Here is a 7,500-nt window from a genome sequence, read left to right as displayed (position 1 = left end):
CCTCCATACACCTTTCCTAATGTCAATAAAATGCTCTAATCGTACACAAATCTCAAGGTAAAAATGTGCCCCAATATTGAAGAGGTTAAACATATAGGTGAAGGAAGGAAGGATGGAATTAAAATAGTGCAGATGAGACAGAAAACATATTATTGCTAGTACAGGTGAGAGAAGAAAGAAGTAATTATAACTAGCACAGGTGGAGACATTTGAGTATAACTGTATAGATGACACAGGAAAACTTATAACTTGCACAGGTGAGAAAAAAAAAGAAAATATAAGTATAATTAGTGGAGGTGAGAGAGGGAACTGATCCAAACTAGTACAGGTGAGGCAAAAAGTATAACTAGTACAGGTGAGAAAACTAATTAAAACTAATACAGGTGAGACAATTTGTTCTAACTTCTACAGGTGAGAAAAAAAATAATTAAAACTAGTACAGGTGGAGGCAATTGATTATAACTACAGGTAACACAAGAAAGCTTATTATAACTAGTACAGGTGAAGGGGAGACTATAATTGTAACCAGTGGGTGTTAGGAAGGAACAGTGGAACCATGCCTGCTTTGGGGTCCGCGGGGTCTCCAAGCGCACGGGTTCGAATCCTGTCCACGGTCCGAGTGTAGGTTGGGCTTCCTCTCTCGGGGCAACGGTTTCCTAGCGGGTGGGCTTTGAGATAGGAGGTACCCCAAAAAGTAACCCCTTTAGCCTAGAAATTCCCGTGAAAAGCCCACATGGTATAAATAAATAAAAAAAAAACTATTACAGGTGGGATATGATAGTTTATAATAACTTGTACAGGTGAGAGAGAAAAATATAACTAGTACAGGTGAAGGAAGGAAGGAATTATTACTAGTACAAGTAGGAGAAGCAATCAATAGTAACTAATACAGGTGAGGGAAGGACAGTTTCTAGTACAGGTGAGGAAGGCAATTAATTACAAGTAGTACAGGAGAAAAATATAAGAGGAGGAGGAGGAGGAGGAGGAGGAGGAGGAGGGGGGACGAAAGCATGAGAGAGGGAGTGAGTGATAGAAAGAAAAATGAGTGACAGGGCAGAGTAAAGACAGGAGAGGAACACATTAAATTAGTACTGGTGAGAGAGAGAGAGAGAGAGAGAGAGAGAGAGAGAGAGAGAGAGAGAGAGAGAGAGAGAGCACTTTAAACATTCTGTATAGGTAAAGAGAAAACTTATAACTAGTCAAAGCAGGTAAATCAGGTGGAAACAGGACACTAACTACAACTAATGACAAGAAAAACAATTAAAACTATCACGAGAGAGAGAGAGAGAGAGAGAGAGAGAGAGAGAGAGAGAGAGAGAGAGAGAGAGGCGTTGAATTCACAGGTGGATATATGTGTGTGTACCCTGGGCTCACCTTGATAACACAGGTAATGGGGTGTGTTTTTGTACCTGTAGGGTCCGCATAGGTGGGTACAGGTGTCTCCCGTTGCCTTTCACCCCTCACCTCTCACCCCTCACCCCTTCATACCCTACTTCCTGCTCTCCCTCACCCTAACTCCCTCATGCTTACTCTCACTCTGCCCCATAATCTGAAACACTTCCGCGCCGCGCCTTCACTGTTTTCAAAAGGCTCTAGTTGAAGTGACGCGTGTTTTAAAGGGTGTTTCTGTGATTCTAGTAACATGTTAACGTCTCAATTCTATTTTCAAAAGGCTCTAGTTGAAGTGACACGGGTTTTTAAGGGTGTTTCTGTGATTCTAGTGACATGTTAAGCTTTCTGCATTATGAACAGGACAAACACTCTTTAGAATCCTGCTAATGGTGTTTGTAGGCTCTAATTCAAAATGACACGGGTTTTAAAGGGTGTTTCTGTGATTCTAGTGACATGTTAAGCTTTCTGCATTATGAACAGGAAAAATAGTCTTTAGAAGTCGGCTAATGGATACTGTAATCTATTTTCTAAGGGCTCTAGTTAAAGTGACACGTGTTTTTAAGGGTGTTTCTGTAATACTAGTGATATGTTAAGTTTTCTGCATCATCAGTGGGACCAATACTCTTTAGAACATGGGCTATTGTGTCTGTCGTCTATTTACAAGGGGCTTTAGTTGAAGGGACAGATTTTTTAAGGGTGTTTCTGTAATTTTAGTAACGTGTTAACAAGCTTTCTGCATTATCAATAGGACGAATACTCTTTAGAACATGGCCTGTTGTGTCTGTGGTCTATTTACAAAGGGATTTAGTTGAAGGGACATATTTTTTAAGGATGTTTCTGTAATTTTAGTGACGTGTTAACAAGTTTTCTGCATTATCAATAGGACGAATACTCTTTAGAACATGGGCTATTGTGTCTGGTCTATTTACAAAGGGCTTTAGTTGAAGGGACAGATTTTTTAAGGGTGTTTCTGTAATTTTAGTGACGTGTTAACAAGTCTTCTGCATTATCAATAGGACGTATACTCTTTGGAACTCGGCTAAATGTGTCTGTAGTCCTTGAAAATGGTCGCGGTGAGAGAAAGGAAGCGTTTCTGAATTTGGCGCTGTATCTCACTGTACCTGTTTCCTTTTGTCTTTGTGTTTCTTTGTGTTTGTGTCTGATTTCATATATTTTCTCTACCTTATTTCTTTTCTTTTTTTTTATCTTCATTTATTATCTCATTTCTTTCGCTTTTCTTTTTTCGCTATCTTTTCATTCTGTTGTCTCATTTCTTTGCCATTTCTCCCTTTTTTTTCCTATCTCTTCCTCTTTCTATTCGTAATTCTTCTCATTCCTCTTTTCACTAACTTTTCCTCCTTTTTCCTCTTCTAGATATTTTTTTTTCTTTTCGTCTGTAATTTTCTCTTCCTCCTATTTCTTCCTTTTCCTTCTCTAATTTCACTCTCATTTTATCTTAACCAGAAACTCATCCTTCTTTATTTTACTCTTCTCATCTTGTTTCTTTTCTTCTTTCCTCCTCGTAAGTCATTTTTTTTCCCCCTCCCTATCTGTAACTTCCCGTTCTTCCTTCATTTTCCTTCCATCTTAAATTCCTCTCGTCTCATTTCGTAAGTAAGACCCATTTTCCCTTTCTTTTATTTCCTTTCCTTCCTCCCTCTCCTCATTGGACCTTTTCCTCCTCCTATTTATATCTCTCTTCTCTCCCTCATTTTTCCTCAATAGAACCATTCCTTTTTATCTGTCGTGCCATTCTCTTCCTCATTCCTTCCTTCATTTGACCTCCCTTCTGCTCTTATTGCTCTCATCCTTCTCTCTCGGGTCTACACTTTGCTTCCTTCGTCAGTAGCGTTAGCCTCCCTCCATCCCTCCTTCAGTAAACCACACATAGAAAGATAGATAAAGAGATACATAAAGGTTGATAGATAGGTGGATGGATAGATAGATGGATAGATAGATAGACAGACTCGTTATTTCTTCAATGGCTAGATGGAAGTACTACAGCAAACACTTCTTATAACTTGGCTAAACTTTAACGTAACTTTCTCTCTCTCTCTCTCTCTCTCTCTCTCTCTCTCTCTCTCTCTCTCTCTCTCTCTCTCTCTCTCTCTCTCTTGCATCCTACAGCATCCCTGACTCCCTCTTCGTCAGTAGTGTGGGATGAGAGAGAGAGAGAGAGAGAGAGAGAGAGAGAGAGGGGAAGCTGTAACCTAACCTAAAATTCTCTCTCTCTCTCTCTCTCTCTCTCTCTCTCTCTCTCTCTCTCTCTCTCTCTCTCTCTCTCTCTCTCTCTCTCTCTCTCTCTCTCTCTCTCTCTCTCTCTCTCTCTCATATTACTGTTAACTGTGGATCTTTTTCGTGTGTGTGTGTGTGTGTGTGTGTGTGTGTGTGTGTGTGTGTGTGTGTGTGTGTGTGTGTGTGTGTGTGTGTGTGTGTGTGTGTGTGTGTGCGCGCGCGACTCTAGCCTCGTCTTCCCGCCATCTCCTCATATCCTATCCCCCCCTTCCCTTCACATCTCCACCCCTTACCCCTCCCCTTCCTGCACCTGACCCTCCCTCTTCCCTTCTCCCTCTCCCATCACCCCTCTCCCTCTCCCTCCCTCCCTCCCTCCACTCCACTTTTCATTTGGTCCTGGTCTGCCACACCCTTGCCTGACTACCTCTGGAATGTGGCCCAGTGTGAAGACCGTGTCACACCTCCTCCTCCTCCTCCTCCTCCTCCTCCTCCTCCTCCTCCTCCTCCTCCTCCTCCTCTTGTTTTGACCTTGATCTTCGGTGACCTAATGTGGTTTTTATGGTCACATTCTCTCTCTCTCTCTCTCTCTCTCTCTCTCTCTCTCTCTCTCTCTCTCTCTCTCTCTCTCTCTCTCGTATTTTGGAGATTTGGTTCGTTTTCTTTTGAATTTTGAGGTATGGCTCTTGTATTTTATTATTATTATTATTGTTGTTATTATTATCATTATTATTATTATTATTATTATTATTATTATTATTATTATTATTAATATTATTGTTATTATTAATATTATTATCATTATTAATATTATTGTTATTATTATTATTATTACTATTAGTATTAGTAGTAGTAGCAGTAGTAGTAGCAGTAACAGTAGTAGTAGCAGTAGTAGTAGTTGTAGTAGTAGCACCAGTAGCAGTAATAGCAGTAGCAGTAGCATTAGCAGCAGTAGTAGCAACAGTAGTAGCAGCAGCAGCAGCAGCAGCAGCAGTAGTGGTAGTAGTAGCATTAGTAGTAGTAGCAATAGCAGTAGCAGTAGTAGTAGTAGTAGTAGTAGCAATAGCAATAGCATTAGCAGCAGCAGTAGCAGCAGCAGTAGTAGCAGTAGTAGTAGTAGTAGCATTAGTAGTAGTAGCATTAGCAGCAGCAGCAGCAGTAGTAGTAGTAGTAGCAGTAGTAGTAGTAGTAGCAGCAGTAGCAATAGCAGCAGCAGTAGTAGTAGGACCTGAACCTTTTCTAATTAATAATTAATCACAGGTACTGTCACAAAAACTTAATCATTTTACTCATTTATTTCCCCTTTTGATCTCTCTCTCTCTCTCTCTCTCTCTCTCTCTCTCTCTCTCTCTCTCTCTCTCTCTCTCTCTCTCCAGGTATCTTTGATGTTTTAATTAATTTACACCTTCCTTTCTTTACAGGTAAGTGACGGTTGTGTGGCGCCTTGTGATCCTGGTGTGGTGAGTGAGTACCGGGTGAGAGAGAGAGTGAGAGAGTGAGAGTGAGTGAGGATAGTGAGAGTGAGTGCGTGCATCAAAATAACAGGCAAAGAATAACAATAGGTTAGCATGGGTGGAAAATCATAGCATAGAAAACGGTGCTTGGAGAAAACGGGATGCAAGCGCCTTGGGGAGGAAAGGGGAACTCTCCTATTGTGGGGATCGAAGGGGAAGAGAGGAGGAGGGGACGGGAACCGCTGGAGGCCATGATGGGGGAGGATGGGGAAGTAAATAGAGGCTAAGGTGGGAAGGGAGGATAGAGAGAGAGAGAGAGAGAGAGAGAGAGAGAGAGAGAGAGAGAGAGAGAGCAGGTCAGTGGTGGTGGTGGTGGATAGAGAGCGAGGAAGAGAGGCAGGAGGTGGAGACAGCAGAGAGAGAGAGAGAGAGAGAGAGAGGAGGAGGAGGAGGAGGAGGAGGAGGAGGAGGAGGAGGAGGAGGAGGAGGAGGAGGAGGAACAGGCAGGAGCTTTAATGGCGAATCGCAGGCTCATGCAACCCAGGCACCTCTCTCTCTCTCTCTCTCTCTCTCTCTCTCTCTCTCTCTCTCTCTCTCTCTCTCTCTCTCTCTCTCTCTCTCTCTCTCTCTCTCTCTCTCTAAGGTTACTGTTGTCCTAGGTAGCCGGTTAGGGTACGTACCTCTCACGCATTCACGTACCCCCCCTCCTCCTCCTCCTCCTCCTCCTCCTCCTCCTCCTCCTCCTCCTCCTCCTCCTCCATGATCGCCATTGTTGTCTCAGTAGTACTAAATAGGAGAATTGGTGGAGGTAGGCATAAATTGGTTTTAAGTAGGGCCTGGTTACACACACACACACACACACACACACACACACACACACACACACACACGTCGGTTTTGGTTTAGTGGCTGCTCCATAAGGTGTGTGTGTCTGTGTGCGTGTGCGTGAGTGCGTGCGTGTGTGCGCGCGCTCGCTCGCGTGTGCGTTCGTGTGGGTGCGTACGTGTGTGCGTACGTGTGTGCGTGCGTGTGTGAGTGAAGCCCCAGATGGACAATTGTTCATGATATGTGGGGTATTGTGATTGTGGTGGTGGTGGTGGTGGTGGTGGTGGTGTTACTTCAGCGGATGTTTCCATTTTATCGTCTTGTCCTTCTGTCCCATCCACCTGGCGAGGCCCTCCCGAGGCAGGCCGTGAAGGTGGTGCTTGCAGACGCTGGTCAGGGTGCCATGGTGGTGGTGGATTTAAGGTCAGCAGGCGGCGGCGGCGGCAGTGGTGGTGGTGGTGGTGGTGGTCGGGGCCTCCCATACGCTGCTTGCTATTGAGGTCGTGGTGGTGGTGGTGGTGGTAGTGGTGGTGTTTTTTGTCAAGTGTTGTCGGGGTTGTTGTTGTCATGGGTGGCGGTGCCGTGAGAGGCTGGCACTCCAGGGCAGATGGTGGTGATGTGTCCCGCACACCTTCCTGCTGCCCACACTGCACACACACCATCCCAGTTCCTGCTTGGGATGCCAGCACCTGGTGTGGGTAATAGGTCGGCTGCGCGCGCAGTGCTTGGTGTTGGTAGCTGTGTTGGTGGTGGTGGTAGTGGTGGTGGTGGTGGTCGTGGTGGTGGTGGTGGTGGTGGCGGCGGTGGCGGCGGCGGCGGTGGTAGAGAGTGGCATGAGCCAGGACCTGGAGTGTGGCGGCAGTGTGGCTGGTGAAGTGACGCGCGCCCCACGTACCGCCTGCCGTCCTCCCGAAGCTGGTGAACACCTCCGCCACCTGGTGCCGCTGTTGGCGGCTCAGCTCGCTGCCGCCGCCGCCGCTGCTGAAGCGTTCACCCCCTGTCCCGCGACCTCTGCTACCAGGGACGCTCCTCGGATCTCGGTGGAGGCAGTGTGGCCAGGGCGTGCTGCTCCTGCTGAAGACACTATGTGAGGCTCGTCCTCTGTCAGCTGCGTGTATTGATCCAAGGAGCAAGGTGTTGGTGGTGGTGTGCGGCGCCACGACCCGTGCCAGTGTAGAGTGCCGGTGGTCCGGCGTGCCCCGCCCCTCGCGCCCCTGACCACGGTCATGGTGTGACTGGTGGCCTCCAGGAGGGCGTGGCCCAGCATGGCTTACGGCGGCCGGGGCCGAGGAGGAGGAGGAGGAGCAGGAGCAGGAGCAGGAGCAGGAGCAGGAGCAGGAGGCTACCGTGGTGCTGGACCATCTCTTCCCGGGGGCGTCGTGCCCCGTCGCCCCTATGATGACGACGACTCTGAGGAAGGTAAGGCGACCCCGACCCCCGAGGCCCGTGAACGCGTCCAGTACAGGGGCAGGCCACCTTTGGGTCGCCTTCGCGCACACGCATGCGAATACACGCGCACACGCATGCGATACTCACACACACACACACACACACACACACACACACACACACACACACACACACACACAGGAATAGC

At 46.8% G+C, this 7,500-nt stretch overlaps 1 protein-coding gene and 1 long non-coding RNA gene across 5 annotated transcripts in view; both read left to right on the top strand.

Annotated features, from left to right (window-relative positions):
* The window catches only part of LOC123508289 (WAS/WASL-interacting protein family member 3-like), a 45,383-nt gene that overhangs the window by 5,525 nt on the left and 32,358 nt on the right, over positions 1-7,500 (top strand). The window lies entirely within an intron of this gene.
* The window catches only part of LOC123508295, an 8,887-nt gene continuing 7,171 nt past the window's right edge, over positions 5,785-7,500 (top strand). Inside the window, exon 1 of the long non-coding RNA XR_006675908.1 lies at positions 5,785-5,968. This is a non-coding gene — a long non-coding RNA (uncharacterized LOC123508295). The remainder of the gene's footprint in view (positions 5,969-7,500) is intronic.

This window comes from Portunus trituberculatus, chromosome 24, assembly GCF_017591435.1.
Source record: "Portunus trituberculatus isolate SZX2019 chromosome 24, ASM1759143v1, whole genome shotgun sequence".
Classification (NCBI taxonomy): Eukaryota; Metazoa; Arthropoda; class Malacostraca; order Decapoda; family Portunidae; genus Portunus; species Portunus trituberculatus.
The sequence above is the reverse complement of the archived record's forward strand: the minus strand, read 5'-3'. Positions and strand labels throughout refer to the sequence as shown.